We start from the raw sequence: 17,564 nt of genomic DNA on the forward strand, positions 1-17,564 counted from the left end.
AAGGGAGCATTTGAGCTGAGACCAAAATGAAAGGAGACCTGGGGTCCTGTGACTATCTGGAGAAAGATTTTTTTGGGGAGCAGCTGCAAAGGCCCTGATATAGGAAGGTAAATTTCATATAGTCCTATAAGCCACTAAGGACTCTGGCTTTAATTTACTCTAAATAAGATGGAAAGCCATTAAAAAGGTTTGAACCAAGGCATGGCAAGATCTATCTGGATTCTCTATAGAGAATAGTTTAGGCAATATCATTTATATGTACTCGCATTTATATTTTTATTTCTTGTTATTGATTAATTTCCCTTTTGATCATATCATCTCTGAAAGATTATCTTCTGTATGGGGCAAAATGAAATTTCTAAACTTTACTCAAACAATGCTTTCATTAATCAAATCACCAATGGTGAGATCTGACTCCCAAATATAGAAGAGCTGAATCCAAGATATAAATTGCATGTTAAGGCTGGTGCAGAGATTACGCAGCTAATCTGAAATTAGCAAAAATTGGGACATGTGGATTATTACATATAACTGGGTTACAGTAGATGTGTATGTTAATTTGATAATTCTTCATGGAAATATCCCTACATGGGACTGTACATTTAGACTTTTTGGTGTGCAAAGGTAAAATTCTAGTCTGTCAGTCTTTATACAAAATTTTTATTATTATCAGTGATAAATGTGCACAGGATGAAATTGGTGGTATTTTACTCTTATTCAACATGTGTACCGCTAGGAAACAAGACAGAAAACCAGTGGTATCCGGTTGTGTGGATCTATGATCGCCATGTGTTTTCAGGTAGCCTGGCAGCCAGATATATGCCATTGCTTATCTCCTATTAGAATCAAAAGTTATTCCTGCTGTCTGATTTAAGTTTTCTGCAGAGTGAAGAAAGTACATTTACTTCTGAAAAGGAATGCAACTGAAATTCTGTGGGAGTATATTAGACTTTAAGAACGAATCTCCTGCTAGCTTCCTTATTTAGTAAAGGATTCTCTAAATGTAGTTAGGATAAAATCCAGGATCAGGATAAGAGTGGCTATCGCTTTGGAATATCATGGTGGAAATCAACATATCTGAAAAGACGTGAATGCCCCTCAGGAGTTCAGACTGAATAAAAGGCTGGCGAAGCTTTCAAACCATTGACTCTTTATCTTGGTAATTGGTCATTTCTTAGTGTGGTCAGGAAAAAATGTTAAGTTGTGGCTGGTCATTATGTCTGTGGTTTCTTAGGAGAATAACTTTCTTCTGAGGAATCTCAAGATTTAGTAACCCCAAAACATCAGTCAGAATCTCAAGGCTCCATGAGAGTAGAAATTGTGCCTATATCGTTCACCATTGCATTCTTATCATCCAGAGGGGTGCTCAGAACACAACAGATGCTCTATCAATACCAGTTACATGAAATTTGACGTGAACTGACTTAAATATAAAACATTCTTTAGGAAAACCTTGAACTACAACTCCCCACCCCCCCAGAACCCCCTCACCCTCACTCTCCCCAAACCCCCTCCCTTACTTTAACTGACAGTGGACTAATCATACAATTTAATTTTGAAGTGGTGGACATTCTGGCTCCTTATTTGTTAATTTTAACACAATTTGAGAGATTTTTTTTTCCAGGTGACAATTCAAACTAAGTTTGAAGCATTATTCTAACTATTTAAAAAATGTTTTCACAGTATAGACTCAAGTAAAATATCATTTTATAATAATGAAAGAAAGATGTGTGTGTGTTTATTTTTTTTGTTTTGTTTTGTTTTGTTTTTTATCTGTAGGATCTTCTTTGTTAAATAGGAAAAATTATATTTCATATCCAACAAAACAAAACAAATGAAGGTAATCAAATTCAAATAAGGTGAAGGCAGGGAAACACTACACCTATAGAATAGACCTGCATTTTTCCTTGAGAATTTTACTCTGAAAATAGGACATACTGTTATTTAAACACACTAGGGCTAGGCCATGCTATTTGACATTGTTGACAATGTATGGCACTATGTCAGGGTTGTAAACAGTTCACTTGAGAGAAGTCATATAGTTAGAACCAACATGCTGAGCTAAGCTACTATGGCTTGGAATTTTCTGATTTTAAAGTGTTTCCTAATCTCCCTACCCAAAAGTAAAATGAAACTACATACAACAAATTAGAGAATCCCCTATAGATGTTTTTTTAGAAAACAGTTTTGCAAATATACGTGGAAAAGGCACTTAATCACAATGAAGTTTATTACTCAGAACAATAAAAACCCTGAGTTTTTTCAAAGAGGAAGAAAATAATTTATTTTAAAAAACAATCCATTATAGACCGTGTCCTAAAATGCTTCTGAATTTTCAGATGCTAAGTAAGGTTTGGGTGGGATTGTCACTCACCCAAAATGAACAAGTGGCATCTTAAAAGATACCATTTAATTAAAAGGCCACACTTGGGATTTCTTTTCCTGGAGTTGGAGAGGAATTTGGACTTTATGCGCTCCCACCTGCTGCCCAGCGCGCTGCGAGCGTTGTTGCGGTGGCTCCTGGCTGCAGGGGAACCACTTTCACAGTCCAGAAAGCATGACATTCCCTGTTACCAGTGGGAGGAAGGGCTAATTGAGAAGTGTGTATAAAGGCTGTAATGAGTAGCATTTACATGTATTGATTAGAAGCAGGGCCACCGTTTCTCATTTATCACCACCAGCAGCTGTGAAATTTTCCCCACGTCGATTGGCACGGCTCATATTCCCGCTCCTCTAGTTCTTTATTGCTTTTTTCCCCCTTCCCCTCCTGAACCAGAGTGCTGATCCACCAGCTGGAATGGCCTCGTAATTACTCCAGCTCCTCTACCAGCTGCCACAATTGCCAAACCGCTGGAGTGAAAAATTCCATCCCGCATTTCCGATTTTTTACATTACCATTGCATAATCATATTTGACGAATAATTAACCTGGGTTAATACTTCAGGGAGCCATTTGCAAGTAAATTGATAAGCTGAGTGCTGTAAGGATGCACTAGGGCTGAGGACTTGGCAGTGGCCTGCTTCTGCTTTGGCCTAGCTGCTTCAGGGGAGCGAGTATTCTTTCTGACCACCTCAGCTGACCAAGGCCACCAGCTTTCAAAACGAGTGCTTGACCATGACTCAGCTGGGGCAGAGGCGCAAACTCTAAATCTATAGTCACATTGAATGACTAGAGCTGCTCTTTCTTAAAGGGCTACCCTCATTGTCTATATCCTGGATGTGGAATAGGTATTTTAAGTGTCAAACCCATTTTGAAAAATTTACTAACTCAGGAGACTGTCACCTGGAGTTTAGGAAATTATTAACTTTGTTTCGCTTTATTATTTAATCTTTTTTAAACATTGGTGAAGCTCCTTTGGTTGGCTAGAGAGTGATGTGCTTCAGCTTCATAAGTGGCAGCCATTTTGGAAGTAAAGGAGAGATGTACTAATATATCCAAGAGCATATGAACATGTGACAGAGAGACTTGATGGGACTGGTGAATAATAATCATATTTCCAGTTCAAAGATAATTTGGCTGGCCAAAATTTTCCAGTTTGGAAAACTATTCATAAGACTAAAGTAATAGGAGAGCATCAAGGTCTAACCATCTGAATTCAAAGTTGTTCATAACTCTTTTTTTGTGAACCACGGGGACATTGAAATTTTTTCAGTTGCTTAATTCCAATACTTCTTGATTCTTATCTCTTCACTTGCTCATCTTGGGCCATGCACTTTGTCATGTGAGGCGGCCTGCAGGGTCTCTGCTCCTGCTCCCCACATGAGAACGCAGGATGTGGTTAGGCCAAAAAGGAACACCCACGGAGCCATAGGTAGGGGAGTCATACCGCTATAGTCTCACTGGCGGCTGGATTCACACGATGTGCGACCTGCTGTCCGCTTTGCTGCCAACCGACCGACTCTCCTCCACTCCCCTCGACTCTCCTCGACTCCACTCCCCAGCGTAGCCATGGCAGTTATATCAGTGGCCAATGGCTCAATGGTTACAGCTGATGGCCAACTAGCCACAGCTGATGGCCATTTACTACCCAAGCCAGCACCTTTCCACGTGAGGCCGAGAGCCTGGAAACTGCTATTTGGGTCTGTGTCCCCACACTCTTTCATAGCTAATCAAGGGGGCAAGTGATGACCCTGAGATTTCAGTAATAATATTTATATCATGTCATTGGGCTTTGCTATGTGAGCTGAGTATTCTTAAAGTGAAATCCATGTGTACAAGTCAGGTGGAAAGTCAGCACTCAGCGTCTGTCACTGTGTGAGGCTTTGCAAGGAAAAGCATTTCCTTTCAGACTCAACTGTAGCACTAAGTGAAATCAATGGCCAAACAATCTAACACAATTGGTCACATATTGATAGAATTAAACACTGCTGTTAACGTGACTTGTCATTGATCTGACAAAAACAGAGTTCAAGGTAAAAGTAGCCTGCAGCGTTAGACTCTGTGTTTATGGAGAAAGGGAAAGAGAAATGAGACTTATTTGGCTCCATCTACTTTAAATATGATTTTTGTTTTCTCCAGTCACTGTATTTCACTCTGAAACACATTTTCTAGACCTCAGCTTTTTTCCATTGGTGACATGGAAGAGGGAACTAGAAGTAGCTTATTTAAAGTTACGTTATGCTCCACAACACCTTCTCAATGGTGTGGAGATGACCTCTTTGACAGAAGTCCTATAGATTCCTGTGGACAATGAAACAAGTCAACTCAGTTCATAAAACATCACATTCTACTATATCCCACATCTCTGCCTATGCACAGGGATCTGCTTGTTGAATACCAATTCTGAAAGTGTTTTCCATCATTTGCATGAACTCAGGAATATTACAAACCACTGTGGCCCAGGAGAACCAGGCCATATCCTTCCTCATGGTGCCTCTGGGCACTGCAGTCAGTTGTTTATGGGGCCCCATCTGCCAAAGCACGCGTGTGGCTATTAAGAGAATGTCCGGTCAGAGAAAGTCAGCTGCTGTGTGTAACCTGTGTGTGTGGATTGCCCTGAGGACCTACATCAAGTCGCTGTGATTTCGGAAGTGCTGTATAGAAGGGAGCAGTGCTGTGTCAGCACCTACGATGAATAAAATCAAGGGAGAGATAGGATATTTCTGAAATGGGGGACCTCTTTGCTTTCTGTGTTTCAAAATGACATGACTGTGGGTGCATTGGTGAATATACCTACGGATCTGAATTTAAATATTTTTCTCTATTGCATAGCCTATTGAGTTTCTTCAAAGCACTCCCACAGTCTATAATTATGCATGAAATTGTTTACCAGTTTAATGTGTGTCTCCGCCAACGGAATGCATACTCTATGAGTACAGTCACATTGTCTGTCTTATTCTCCATAATATCAACCTAATGCATAGCCAGGGTAGAGTAAAGCCTGTGGTTTGGTAGATTGTGCTGTGCACTGCACAATTTCAGGAGGTGCTATTCACACAGAGTACAATGTACAACCTGTGTAAGCTCCACATCACATCCCTGAGAGGCTAGAACACAGATGATAATAAATACCCTTGGAATGAATGAATATTTTTTTCTTCTGTTACTGTGGACAGATAAAATACCATTTCCTTTATTGAATAATGAATAACTGTAAAGCAGTGGTTCCTTAGCATGCATGAGAATCATCAGTAAGGCTTTTCAAAACATGCATTGCTGAGTTTCACCCTCAGGGTCCCTGATTTAGTAGATCTGGAGTGGGGCCCAAGCATTTGCATTTTAACACTTTCCCAGGTGATGTTAATGCTGCAGAGACCCATGTTCATAAGGCCCACAGATGGTGATGATGATAATGACAATGAAAGATGATGCCAACTCCAACTACAATTCCTCTCTTCTTCTTCATTCTATCTTTCACATTGGAACTCCAGAGTCATTTTCCTAAAGAACTGATCTAATCTAAACTTTAAACCTGCCACAAACTTTTGATGACCCTTGTAGCTATAGCACAAAATCCAAATCCTTTCACACAGTGCTTAAAGCCATCTGCCATTTTTGAGAGTCACCAACAATTCTCTTCTCCTCCATCCAAACCCTGCACAATAGAAGTGTGTTTGAACTCTGGCTGTGTATCAGAATCACTCATGGAGCTATCCAAATACACAGATGCCTGTGTCGTGTTCCAGACATTCTGAGTCAGTAGCTCCTGAGTGAGCACTGCCTTTTAAAAAAGCTTCACAGATGAATCTGTTGTACAATTGCACTGAATTACCAACTTACGGGATGTGGGCAAGGTTATTGTCAAAGGTGAGTTTATAATTTCATAATTTTTCATAATAAAAATAAATAGGCAATAATCTTAATAAGTTGAGAAGAAAACAAAATAAAACTTACAGACTGATATAAAAATGAAAGAAAAGAATTCAGTAAATTAGAAAACTGGAAATAAATAGAAAGGAAAATTAAATCCAGGCAACAAATCTTGAAGAAACTGATAACATGCAAGCCTCTGACAAATACATGAAAAATAAATGCCAAAAAATTTGACAAAGTGATGAAATAGATAATTTTACGAGACAGCAATTATGAACATTGACTCAAGAACTTTTAAAAAAATCCCAGATATATTCTATTAACTCAGCAAATATTTATCAAGTACTTACTATAGATCAGGCACTGTCCTAGGCAGAGAGAACCTGGCAGTGAATGAAATAGACCAAAATCCTAGCCAGTGTGAAGTTTACTTTTTATGAACCCTAGTGTCAAATTCTATTAAAACACATGCAGAAAGCAATAGACCAATCGCATATATAAATAAAGATGAGGAAAATGTAAATAGAAGACCAGGAAACTATGTTCAACAGAACATTAAAAGAATACTCATCCATACTAATTTCAGGATCATAATGATAGTTTAATATTAGCAAGTGCATTAATATAATGCCTCAAATCAAGAAATCCACTAATTTTATGAACATAGAGCTCAGTAGATGCTGAAAAGGTATTCAATAACACTAAATATCTATGCCTCATAAAAATTCCTTGAAACACTAAGAATAGAAGGATCTTTCCTTAACGTGATAAAGAGTATCCGAAATGAAGAGCCAACATCATACTTCATGGTGAGACAGTGGAGGCATTTTCATTTAAACTAGAGACAAGAGATGAATTCTTACTGTCACCATTGTTATTTAGCATTGTCTGAAAGTTCCTGCAAATACAGTAAACCATGAAAATAAGAATAACTACAGAATGGGAGATAAAATTATGGTTATATGATGACATTATGATTAGACACATTTAGAAAATCCAGGGAAACAACTAAATAATGTTATGAATTAATAAGCAAATTCATCAAAAGTGAATGGCTGCAAGATAAATATATAAGAATCAATGACACTCCTATATAACAGCAATAAACATGCTAGAAGATATAATGACAACTAAACCTATGAATTATCAAGAAATGCATGACACCTATATGAAGAAAACCACAAAATTTTATTGAGCAATATAAAAGAATATTTGTATAAATGGAAGTGCATATTGTATTGCTGGATGGAAACAGTGTAAAATAAAATTATCTTACTTTCCCTCTAATTAACAGTTTTCATATAATTCCAATCAAAATCTACATGGGATTTTTCTGGTTGGCTTGACAAACATCTAAATATAAAATAATAAAAAAATTTAAAAAAACAAGAAAAATCTGTAAAGTAAGATGATGAGAAGAGTGGAGTAGGACTTGCCCTAGTAGATACTAAAATGCATTATAATGGTATGAACACTGTAACAGCAAGGTACTGTACCCAGAAATAAAGGTCAAATCAAAGAACAGTTGTAGATACTTCTGAGACAGATCCTCGGATATATGAATGTTGCAGACAATAGCATGCACCACAGTCCTGGGGTAAAAGGGATCAACGTGTTGAAGAACTGAAGCCTAACGTGGCTGAGGTGTAGATAAGTTTAGTACACATTGGAACAAACTTTTTAAGAACGCAAATTTTTTATGCTTCTAAAATATGCAGTTTTAAATATAAGAATAAAAAGTCTTTGACCAGTGATTCTTCCTCAGAGGATCCTAGAAGTGAGCACAGGTGAAGACCAGTTACAACCAGAGTTGTTCTTTGCAACATTGTTAATAGCAGCATTGAAACTCAACAATTTAAATGACCTGCAAAAAGGAACATGTTAAATAAACTATGGTACTTCCATAAACTGGGCTATTTGAAACTATTAAAAATGTGATTTGAATAACCCAAATACTATATTAAGTGAAAAAGCAGGATTCAAAACTATATTCATTGTACAAGCCCATCTTCAATCAATATGCACACATGCAAAATATAGAAATATATCAAATTGTTAGCAATGATTACATCTGGCATGGTGAGCCTGTAGATTTTTTTATACTTATAAAACTTTTAATTTTTGAAATTGTCTAGTTAATTATCACAAAAATAAACATAACATAAACATTAAAAGATCCATTTCATTCCCAGCTCAACTATCACTTTTGTGTGACTTCTTCACAGATTCCCCAGTCAAAATTGTTCTTTCCTCTCCTGAGTTCCCATAAACTCCATGTGTCTTTGTTAACCCAATATGTAACACTCCTGGGTAAGGTACAGTTTAATGTATTCATGCTGATTTCCTCTGTTTAGTGCTAAGCTTCTCTGGGTTGCATGCTTTCACTAAGGATTTCCTGTGAGAAACATTACCAAATCCAGAAGAGAGATGTCTGCAAGCATATGGTCCTGTAAAGAGATGCTACAACTAACATGGGGACTGAGGAACATGAGTGCAAAGTCAGCTATCTTAGCACATGAACGTCTTCATGTGTATTACGGGAATTTGGGATGTTTAATATTTTGCTATTAATTTAAGTGGTGGTACTTTTCTAGACACTTGTTGACTATAAGGAAACAGCATAATACAGTAATTAGAAACAAGTTATTTAGACATTAGACCTTGGACAAATTAACCCCTATGAACCTCAATTTCCTAATTTATAAAATGGGGAGAGCGATATTACTTACTCATGGGTGGCGGAGAGAATGAAATAAGATGATGCAAATTTACAGGCAAAATGGCTGGCTCACAACGAGTCTATTATATAATATGGAGATCACTAGGAAAATTCTATTATTTACATAGTCTGACTGGAACACCCTCCTTTTTCTCTTCCACATCATGAACTCATAGTTTGAGAGTCTCCCTTCCCTACCTCCTCTGGCTTCAGCCCAGTAAACTATAATTTCTCACCTGTTTGGACAGTGAGCTATAATTCATTGCAGGATCTGCTTCATGGGCATGAGACCTGGGCACAGAAGGGTCCACACTTGGTTTAATGCTCTGCTGTCTCTGAAGTTTTAATGATTTTGAACAACGGGCCCAGCATTTTCATTTTGCGCTGGGCATCGCAAACTGTGCAGCCAGCCCTTTTCAGTAAGCTCTTCCGTCTCACTGATCCCATAGCAGTTGCTGAAAGGTTATGCTCACCAATGGGCTATTATAGTTCCTAGACTATTGAGGCATTAGGGGTGTTTGACTTGTCTAACTTCCCTCCTATGTAACTCGGCAAACAACCATTTCCCTAGAGAGGCAGCACCTTGGGAGACCTGGTTTAGGGGGTCATTTCAGCGCTGATGTGCTGGTGCTTTGTTGCTGATGTTGAGTGTAGGCTTAGATCTCTTCTGCTCTGCTTGTGCTATCTGCTACCTGAGCTATTTGTAAGAGTGGCCACCACTGCTTTTGCCACAAATGCTAACTGCTGTTTGTTTTTCTTATTTTTTACGCATTGCTAAAAGTCACATTGCTCCTACTTTTGGTGACATTTGCTGCTTTCTAAGCCCGATTCTCTGGATGATGTTCTACTGTCATGTACACTCAGATCCTCCTTCTCATGCAATGTCTATTTCAGAAACGAGGCTGGGAAGGGTTTTTGAGGGAGCGCTCTCATATGCAAACAGAAGAGGGTTTCTTTGGATCAGGGCAGACTGCGGGACAGTTCTCCATTGGTTCTGAGTTCAGGGAGCGTGGACAGGCAGGATTAGGCACACGTTCCTGGCTTGCTCTGTGAGGTATCACTTTTGGGTTTGCAGATCGGTCCAGACTGTCTCTCCTGGAAAGATACGTGAGTCTGTTTTGTGCTTAACGACTGCCCTGTGTCTAGGAAAGCCTTGAGAACAACCAATAGACAGACTATTTGAACTCAGGTTGAACATTGGATGCTGATGCTGTTTTTATGGGACACTGAACATTCACAACAGATTCGGATCAGAAAAAAACATTGGAGACAGAGTCCGGAGCCTAATTATGTCATTAACCCGTTATGAGATCCACTCTCTGAGCCATAGTTTTCTTAACATGTAAAGTGTGAAACTGTTACTTACCCTTCCCTACATTACAGGGCTCTTTAAGGATCAGATGTGATGGGGAAAAGCCTTTTGTAAATTGCAAAGCACTGCAAACGTGTAAGAGCTGCACCTGTAACTCTGTTTTTACCAATCTAGGCACAGAATCAAAGTTTATTTCTATTTTCCACTTTGGTGTCCCTCTACATCCTGATTTTCAACTGTCAGGAGTCTCTTGGAGAAGGACATAGCATACGCTAAGAGCTAAAGACTGCATGGAACCATCTGTTTGGGCAAATACAAATAGTTGCAGAATGGCTGGGGTCTAGAGGGGGAGGAAGGCAAGCGGTATGGCAGGGTTGGGTAGTGTAGAGGGAAGGGGAGGGATCGTATTAGTTTCCTGTGGCTGCTGTAACAAACTATCACAAACTGGGTGGCTTAAAACAACAGAAATTTATTCTCTCATGGTTCTAGAGGCTGGAAGTCTGAAATCACAGTGTCAGCAGAGCTACGTTCTCCTTGGGTCTCTAGGGGAGAATCCATTCCTTGCCTCGCCTAGCTCCTGGTGGCTGTTGGCTTTCCTTGGCTTGTGGCTGCACCACTCTAACCTCTGCTTCTGTAATCCTATTTCCTCCTCCTTTCTGTGGCCAAATCTCCCTCTGTCCATCTCTTTTAAGGACACTTGTGATTGCATTGAAGTCCCATCTAGATAATCCACGTTAGTCTCCCCAAGTCAAGATCCTTAATTCTACCACATCTGCAGAGACTTTTGACATGCCCAAGGATTAGGAAGTGCATACCTTCGAGAAGCTATTATTCTGCCTAGCACGGAGAGGGAGATGCAAGGATCTTGAAAGACCATGACAGCCTGGTTCAGGAGTTTGGAGCTGATCCAGAATGCAGTAAGGAGTCATTGTAAGGATCTGCAGAGATGGGCTGGCAGGTCTGGAGCAGAGATCAGTAGCCCAGCTACAGAACTGCTGTAGTCCCTGTGTGAGGGCCAGGTCCTGGAGGAGCCCTGCACCCTCCCCTGCACTCTGGAGGGTTGTTTCTTTTGGCCATACTTAAAGTCACAGGTTATTCTGAGGGCTCCTCGGGCCCCCAGGCGCTCTTACCTAATCCACAGCAGAAACTTTGAATGTTAGGGGACTGTGTTCTTCCATCAGGTGTATCTTGTCTCATGTTCTCTTGCTTTTACCAGGAATGGATTGAGAGCACACAAGCTGCACTGACCATTACTGTAAAATCTTACCTTTCTCGGGACAATTCTAACTTAATGAGAAACAGGGTCTTAATAATAAAGCAACTTGGTTGGGATTTCAGGTATCAGGAAGCAGTTGGAGGGTGGATTGTCCTTCCCTCTGTGATCAAAGTTTACCCTCTTCTCAGGACTTTCCCAAATCCCAAGTCATACCCAGACACCTGGAGCTTCCTTACAGTTTGGGACATAGGACGAGGAAAGACAGGGAGGCTCAAGCTCAAAGTGCTGAGATTTATTTTTATTTGAGATGGCAAGGCCTCGTTTTACTAAGGTCTTATCACATTCTTTATATGTCTTACACGCAATTCTAGAGATCTTTAGTGCTCTGTAGTCCTATTGTTAAGTTTTACCCCTTGGTCCTGAAAGCATACACCCTAATACTACAAGTAAAAACGAAATACTGTGGTTTTAAATTCCCTGTATCAGTCCCACAATAAATTATCAATAATAATCACAATGAATCTTTGCATCGTTAGAAAAACATTTTTACAGATAGAACTTTGGGAGTGCCATGAAAGAAGACTAAAAAAAGTATTAAAAATGCCACACTAAACCAAACTCTGCTGTCTGAGTGTCTGCTAACGTACGACTCAGCTCTTATCCTCCCTTGAGAAGGTCGGGGGTCTGGAGGTCTGCCCTAGTAGCTGGCAGCTTGAAGACTGCCTTTGCAGAGAGATAGTGCTTTGCTCATGCTTCTCAGAACATTTTAGAGAGCGAGCAGAAGAGACTGCTCACATCGTAGGCCATACCGTGTGTTCATACCTTCTGTAAGGCAGGCGAGGTGGGTCGTGAACTGCTGAAAATTGTCTACAATCTTAGAGATGTCCCTTTGCATTTATCCACAATCTATTTTAAAGGAAGGGAAAGAATTCACTCTGGTAACTAATGAAAAGAAAAAAATTAGATTTTCCATGAAACTTTGTATGCCCTTGATGCCGTTTCCTGATTGATGTTTTTTGTTGAACTGTAAAATGCTTGGCTATCAGAAATATGAGTATGTTGAGTCATCTAGTCCTGGCCCAGGAAAAATTTTGCATTTTTAGTTAAAGTGCTCTACTTGATAATTTCTTTCTCCTTTTATAGAAAAAGATACATAGCCACCCCACCTCTTTTCCTCTAATTCAGCCCTTGAGCTAATGAATGTTAACAGTTGTGCATGTAATTTTCCATGTGTTGCATGCCTTTGAACACATTAAAAAATGTATATAAATATATTAAGATTTTTAAAAGCATGTACATTTATTTAGTATACATTTAATTAAAATAAAAATTTATTAAACGGATTTTTATTAAATTGTTATGGGTATCTAGCACTGTTCTTGAGGCTGGGTATATAGTACTGAACAAAACAAAAATGCCTGTCCTCACTTACATCCTGGTGGATAATTTTTTCTAAAGAAAGTGGCAAGATTGGAAATAGTTTTGATTTAAAGGAGTATATAAGAGAGGGTATGACTCACCCAAACCTCAGTGGTCTCTGCCTGGCCCTCCTCATGACGTTTAGAACAGAAGGGAGCTGCCAAAGGGCACATGTGGGCTAATGAAGTAGCCCTTCCTTCTTTTTTCCCTCCCTCCTGCCCTTCCTCCTTCTCTCCCTCTCATGTTCAAATATTTATCAAGCAGCTACTAGGTGCCAGTCACTGATAACATGAAATTGAACACAACAGGCCTCTGCCGTTGCAGATTTTGCCTTCTTTAAAAATAAATGTATATATATATATATCCTGTTTCCCCCAAAATAAGATCTAGTCGGACCATCAGCTCTAATGCATCTTTTAGAGCAAAAATTAATATAAGACCTGGTCTTATTTTAATATAATATAGGACTGGGTCTCATATAATATAATATAATATAATATAATTTAATATAATATAATATAATATAATATAATATAAAATAATATAATATAGTATAATATAATATAAGACTGGGTCTTATATTAATTTTTGCTCCAAAAGATGCATTAGAACTGATGGTGTAGTTAGGTCTTATTTTTGGGGAAACAGGCTATATATATGAATATACTTTTTCAATTACATTTGACATACAGTATTATATTAGTTTCCGGTGTACAGCATAGTGCTTAGACATTTACATAATTTACGAAGTGATCCCTCCAATAAGTCTAGTACCCACCTGGCACTATTCCTAGTTATTACAATATTATTGACTATATTCCCTATGCTGTACTTTACATCCCTGTGACTATTTTATGCAAACTTCCAATTTGTACTTTTTAATCCCTTTATCTTTTTTACCCAGCCTCCAACCCCTACTCCCATCTACCAACTAGCAGCTTGTTCTTTGTATCTATGAATCTGTTTCTGTTTTATATGTTCATTTATTTTGTTTTTTAGGGTCCACATATAAGTGAAATCATATATTTGTCTTTCTCTGTCTGACTTGTTTCACTTAGCATAATACCCTCTAGGTCCATTCATGTTGTCACAAATGGCAAGATTTCATTCTTTTTTATAGCTGAGTAATACTCCATTGTATATATGTGCTACATCTTTTTTATCCAATCCTCTATTGATGGATACTTAGGTTGCTTCCATATTTGATAAAGGGTTAATATGCAAAAATATAAGGAATTTATACAACTTAACATCAAAAAAGCAAGCAATCAATTGAAGAATGGGCAGAGGACCTGAATAGACATTCCTTCAAAGAGGACATACAAATGTATGTTTATTTTGTTCTTTAGATTCCACTTATAGGTGAAATTATGTGACATTTGTCTTTCTCTGTTTGACTTACTCCACTCAGCACAATACCCTCGAGGTCATCTATGTTCTTAAGATGTCAAGATTTCATTTATGTTTTTCTTATGGCTGAGTATTGTTCCACTGTATATATGTACACCTTTTCTTTATCCATTCATTTATTGATGGACACTCAGGCTGTCTCCATATCTTGGCTGTTATAAATAATGCTGCAATGAATATATGGATACACATGTCCCTTTGAAATAGTATTTTGAATTTCTTTGGATAAATTTTCAGAAGTGGGATTACTGAGTCTTTCTTTGCTTCTTGTTATAGCCTTTGTTTTAAACTCTATTTTCTCTGGTATAAGATTTGCTACCCCAGCTTTTTTTGGTTTCCATTTTCCTGAAAAATCTTTTTCTATTCCTTTACTTTTAGTCTGTGAGTGTCTTTACATCTGAAGTGAGCCTCTTGTTAACAGCATATGTATGGGTCTTGTTTTCTTATCCATTCAACCATCCTATGCCTTCTGACTGGAGCATTTAATCCATTTGCATTTAAAGTAATTGTTGATTAATATGTAGTTATTGCCATTTACTGTTCACATTTTTAATCTTTTTTTCCTTCTTCTGAAAGAAGTCCTTTTAACATTTCTTATAATACTAGTTTGATGGTGATGAACTCCTTTAGCTTTTTCTTGTCTGGGAAGCTCTTTCTCTGTCCTTAAATTCTAAATGATAATTTAAAATTGCTGGGTGGAGTAATCTTGGTTGTAGGTCCTTGGTTTTCATAGGTTTGAATATTTTGTGCCAATCTTTTCTGGCATGCAAAGTTTCTGTTGAGAAATCAGCTGACAGTTTTATGGGAGCTCCCTTGTAGGTAACTAACTGTTTTTTTCTTTTTCTTGCTGCTTTAAAGATTCTCTCATTGTACTTGACCTTTGGCATTTTAATTATGATGTGTCTTGGTGTGGGCCTCTTTGGGTTCATCTTGTTTGGGACTCTCTGTGCTTTTTGGGCTTGTATGCCTATTTCCTTTGCCGGGTTAGGGAAGTTTTCTGTTATTATTTCTTCAAATAGGTTTTCAATTCCTTGCTCTCTCCTTTTCTCTTTCTGGTACCCCTATGCTGTAAATGTTGGTACACTTGATGTTGTCCCAGGGGCCTCTAAAACTATCCTTAATTTTTTGGATTTTATTATTTTTTTCTATTCTGATTGGGTGTTTTCTGCTACCTTACCTTCCAAATCACTGATTGGATCCTCTGCTTCATCTAGTCTGTTGATTCTCTCTAATGCATTCTTTATTTCAGTTATTGTATTCTTCATTTCTGCCTGCTTCTCTTTTATGTTTTCTATCTCCATTTTTATGTTTCCTATCTCTTTGTTGAAGTTCTCACTGAGATTATTGAGCATGCTTATAACCAGTAGATTGCTTGTCTCCATTTTGTTTAGTTCTTTTTCTGGAGTTTTGTTCTTTTTTTTTTTTTTTTTCATTTGGGACATGTTTTTTTGTCTCCCCATTTTGGCTGCCTCCCTTTGTTTGTTTCTATGTATTAGGTAGGACTGTTATGCTTCCCGGTCTTAGTAGAGTGGCCTGAAGTAGTTGATGTCCTGTGGGACCCAGTGGCACAGTCTCTCTGGTTACCTGATCTGTGTGCTCCAGGTGTGTTCTTTGTGTGTGACTTCCTGTTGTAGTTGAGCCTTGGTTGTGAGGACTGACCATGACTACAGTGGAGCAGCTGTTGTGCAGGGGCTGACCCTACAGAGTAGGAGTCACTTTATCAGTGCTCTGGTGCCTGATCAGTCTGCCCTTTGGATGTGTCTTTTGTGGAGGTGGCTGAGTGGTGCTCTGGTGTGGTCTGAAGCTGGTAACCAGGAGTGTTGGTTCTGGGGCCTTTTGGGAGGGACTCTAATGCAGACCAAGTTCAGCTGCTGCCTGTGCTTTGCCTGGGGACACTTGGTATGACCTACAAAGTGATCAGCAAGTGGTTGCCACTTATGCTGAGCTTGGAGGTGTCTGGGAGAGGCTAAGCTGTGAATTGGGGCCAGCTGCAGCTAGTGCCAGACCTGGGGCTGCTTCATGTGAGGTATGGGGCATGCCAAGGCCAAATGCTGCTTGTTTGGAGTTTGTGTACCTTTGAGAGACTTTAGAAAAGTCTGCAGTATGAGCCAAGATAGGCTGTTTGTATGTAAAAGCCTCTGGAAGCAGCTTGTGTGGGCCTGCAAGTTAGGTGGGGTAAAGTCCCAGGGAATCACCAGGATGGGGTGAATGTTGTTAGCAAGGTTGATGGAGACTCAGATATGGTGGCTGCCTATGTGTGTGGGTTGGCTGGGGGGAAGGACTCAACAAAGGAACAATGGCTTCTGCCAGCACTTCTGTCTGAGAGAAAGCTGCTCTTCCAGCCCTCGCTCTGTAGCCAGACAGTTCAGTTCTTCTCTGTATGTCCCTGGCACCTTTTGTGCTGCTGCCCCAGAGCTGTAGTTTAGAATGAGTGAGTCTATCATTGAATAAGTCCATGTGTGGGCCCTTTAAGAGTAATCCCTGGGACTTCTGCCACCCTCCATGTCACTCAGCCACAATCTTTGCTGGTTTTCACAGTCAGAAGTTATGGAGACTTCTCTTCCCAGCACTGAAACCCTGGGCTGGGGATCTTGGCGTAGGGTAGGGACTCCTTGCTCCTCAGGGGGACCTCTGCAGACAAGATATCCCTCCACTTTTAACCACCACATGTGGGTGTGGGACCAGTCCATTCTGCATCCATACACCTCCCTACCTGTCTTGATGTGGCCTCTTCTGTGTATCCTTAGCTATAGGACTTATGTTCAGCTAGACTTCAGGAGATTCTCAATGATGTTCTGCAGTTTAGTTGTAGTTTTGATGTGGTCATGAGAGGAGGCAGTCACATTTACCTACCCTGCCATCTTGTTTGGCACCTCAAGAATTTTCCTTCTTAAGAAGAAAACTATTATACTCTCAATGCTTCTAAATGGGAGATCTCAAGTAAAACTCTTATTTGGTGTAATTGTTAGAACAAATTTCTTTAGATTTACCCAAGGCTATATATACTCTTCTTCTAGGGTGTTAGACACATTGCAGGGGCACAACTTTGAAGACTTGGGGGATTCTGCTTGCTTGTCCTTCTGTAGGCTTCCTCGGTCTGTCATCACCTCTTCTCTCCAATGGAGGCTGGGAGTCTGGCCATTACTCACTTGCCAGCAAGACATTGATGGTTTTATGTAGTGATTGATTCTCTCATATCACAACACATTTGGACATTTACAGTGCAGATTTCGGGC

General features: G+C 39.3%; 1 protein-coding gene across 2 annotated transcripts in view; it reads left to right on the forward strand.

Annotated features, from left to right (window-relative positions):
* POU6F2 (POU class 6 homeobox 2) overlaps positions 1-17,564 on the forward strand; it is a 361,096-nt gene that overhangs the window by 35,175 nt on the left and 308,357 nt on the right. The gene's annotated exons all lie outside the window — the stretch shown is intronic.

The sequence above is a fragment of the Rhinolophus hipposideros genome (genome assembly GCF_964194185.1).
Source record: "Rhinolophus hipposideros genome assembly, chromosome: 18".
Taxonomy (NCBI): domain Eukaryota; kingdom Metazoa; phylum Chordata; class Mammalia; order Chiroptera; family Rhinolophidae; genus Rhinolophus; species Rhinolophus hipposideros.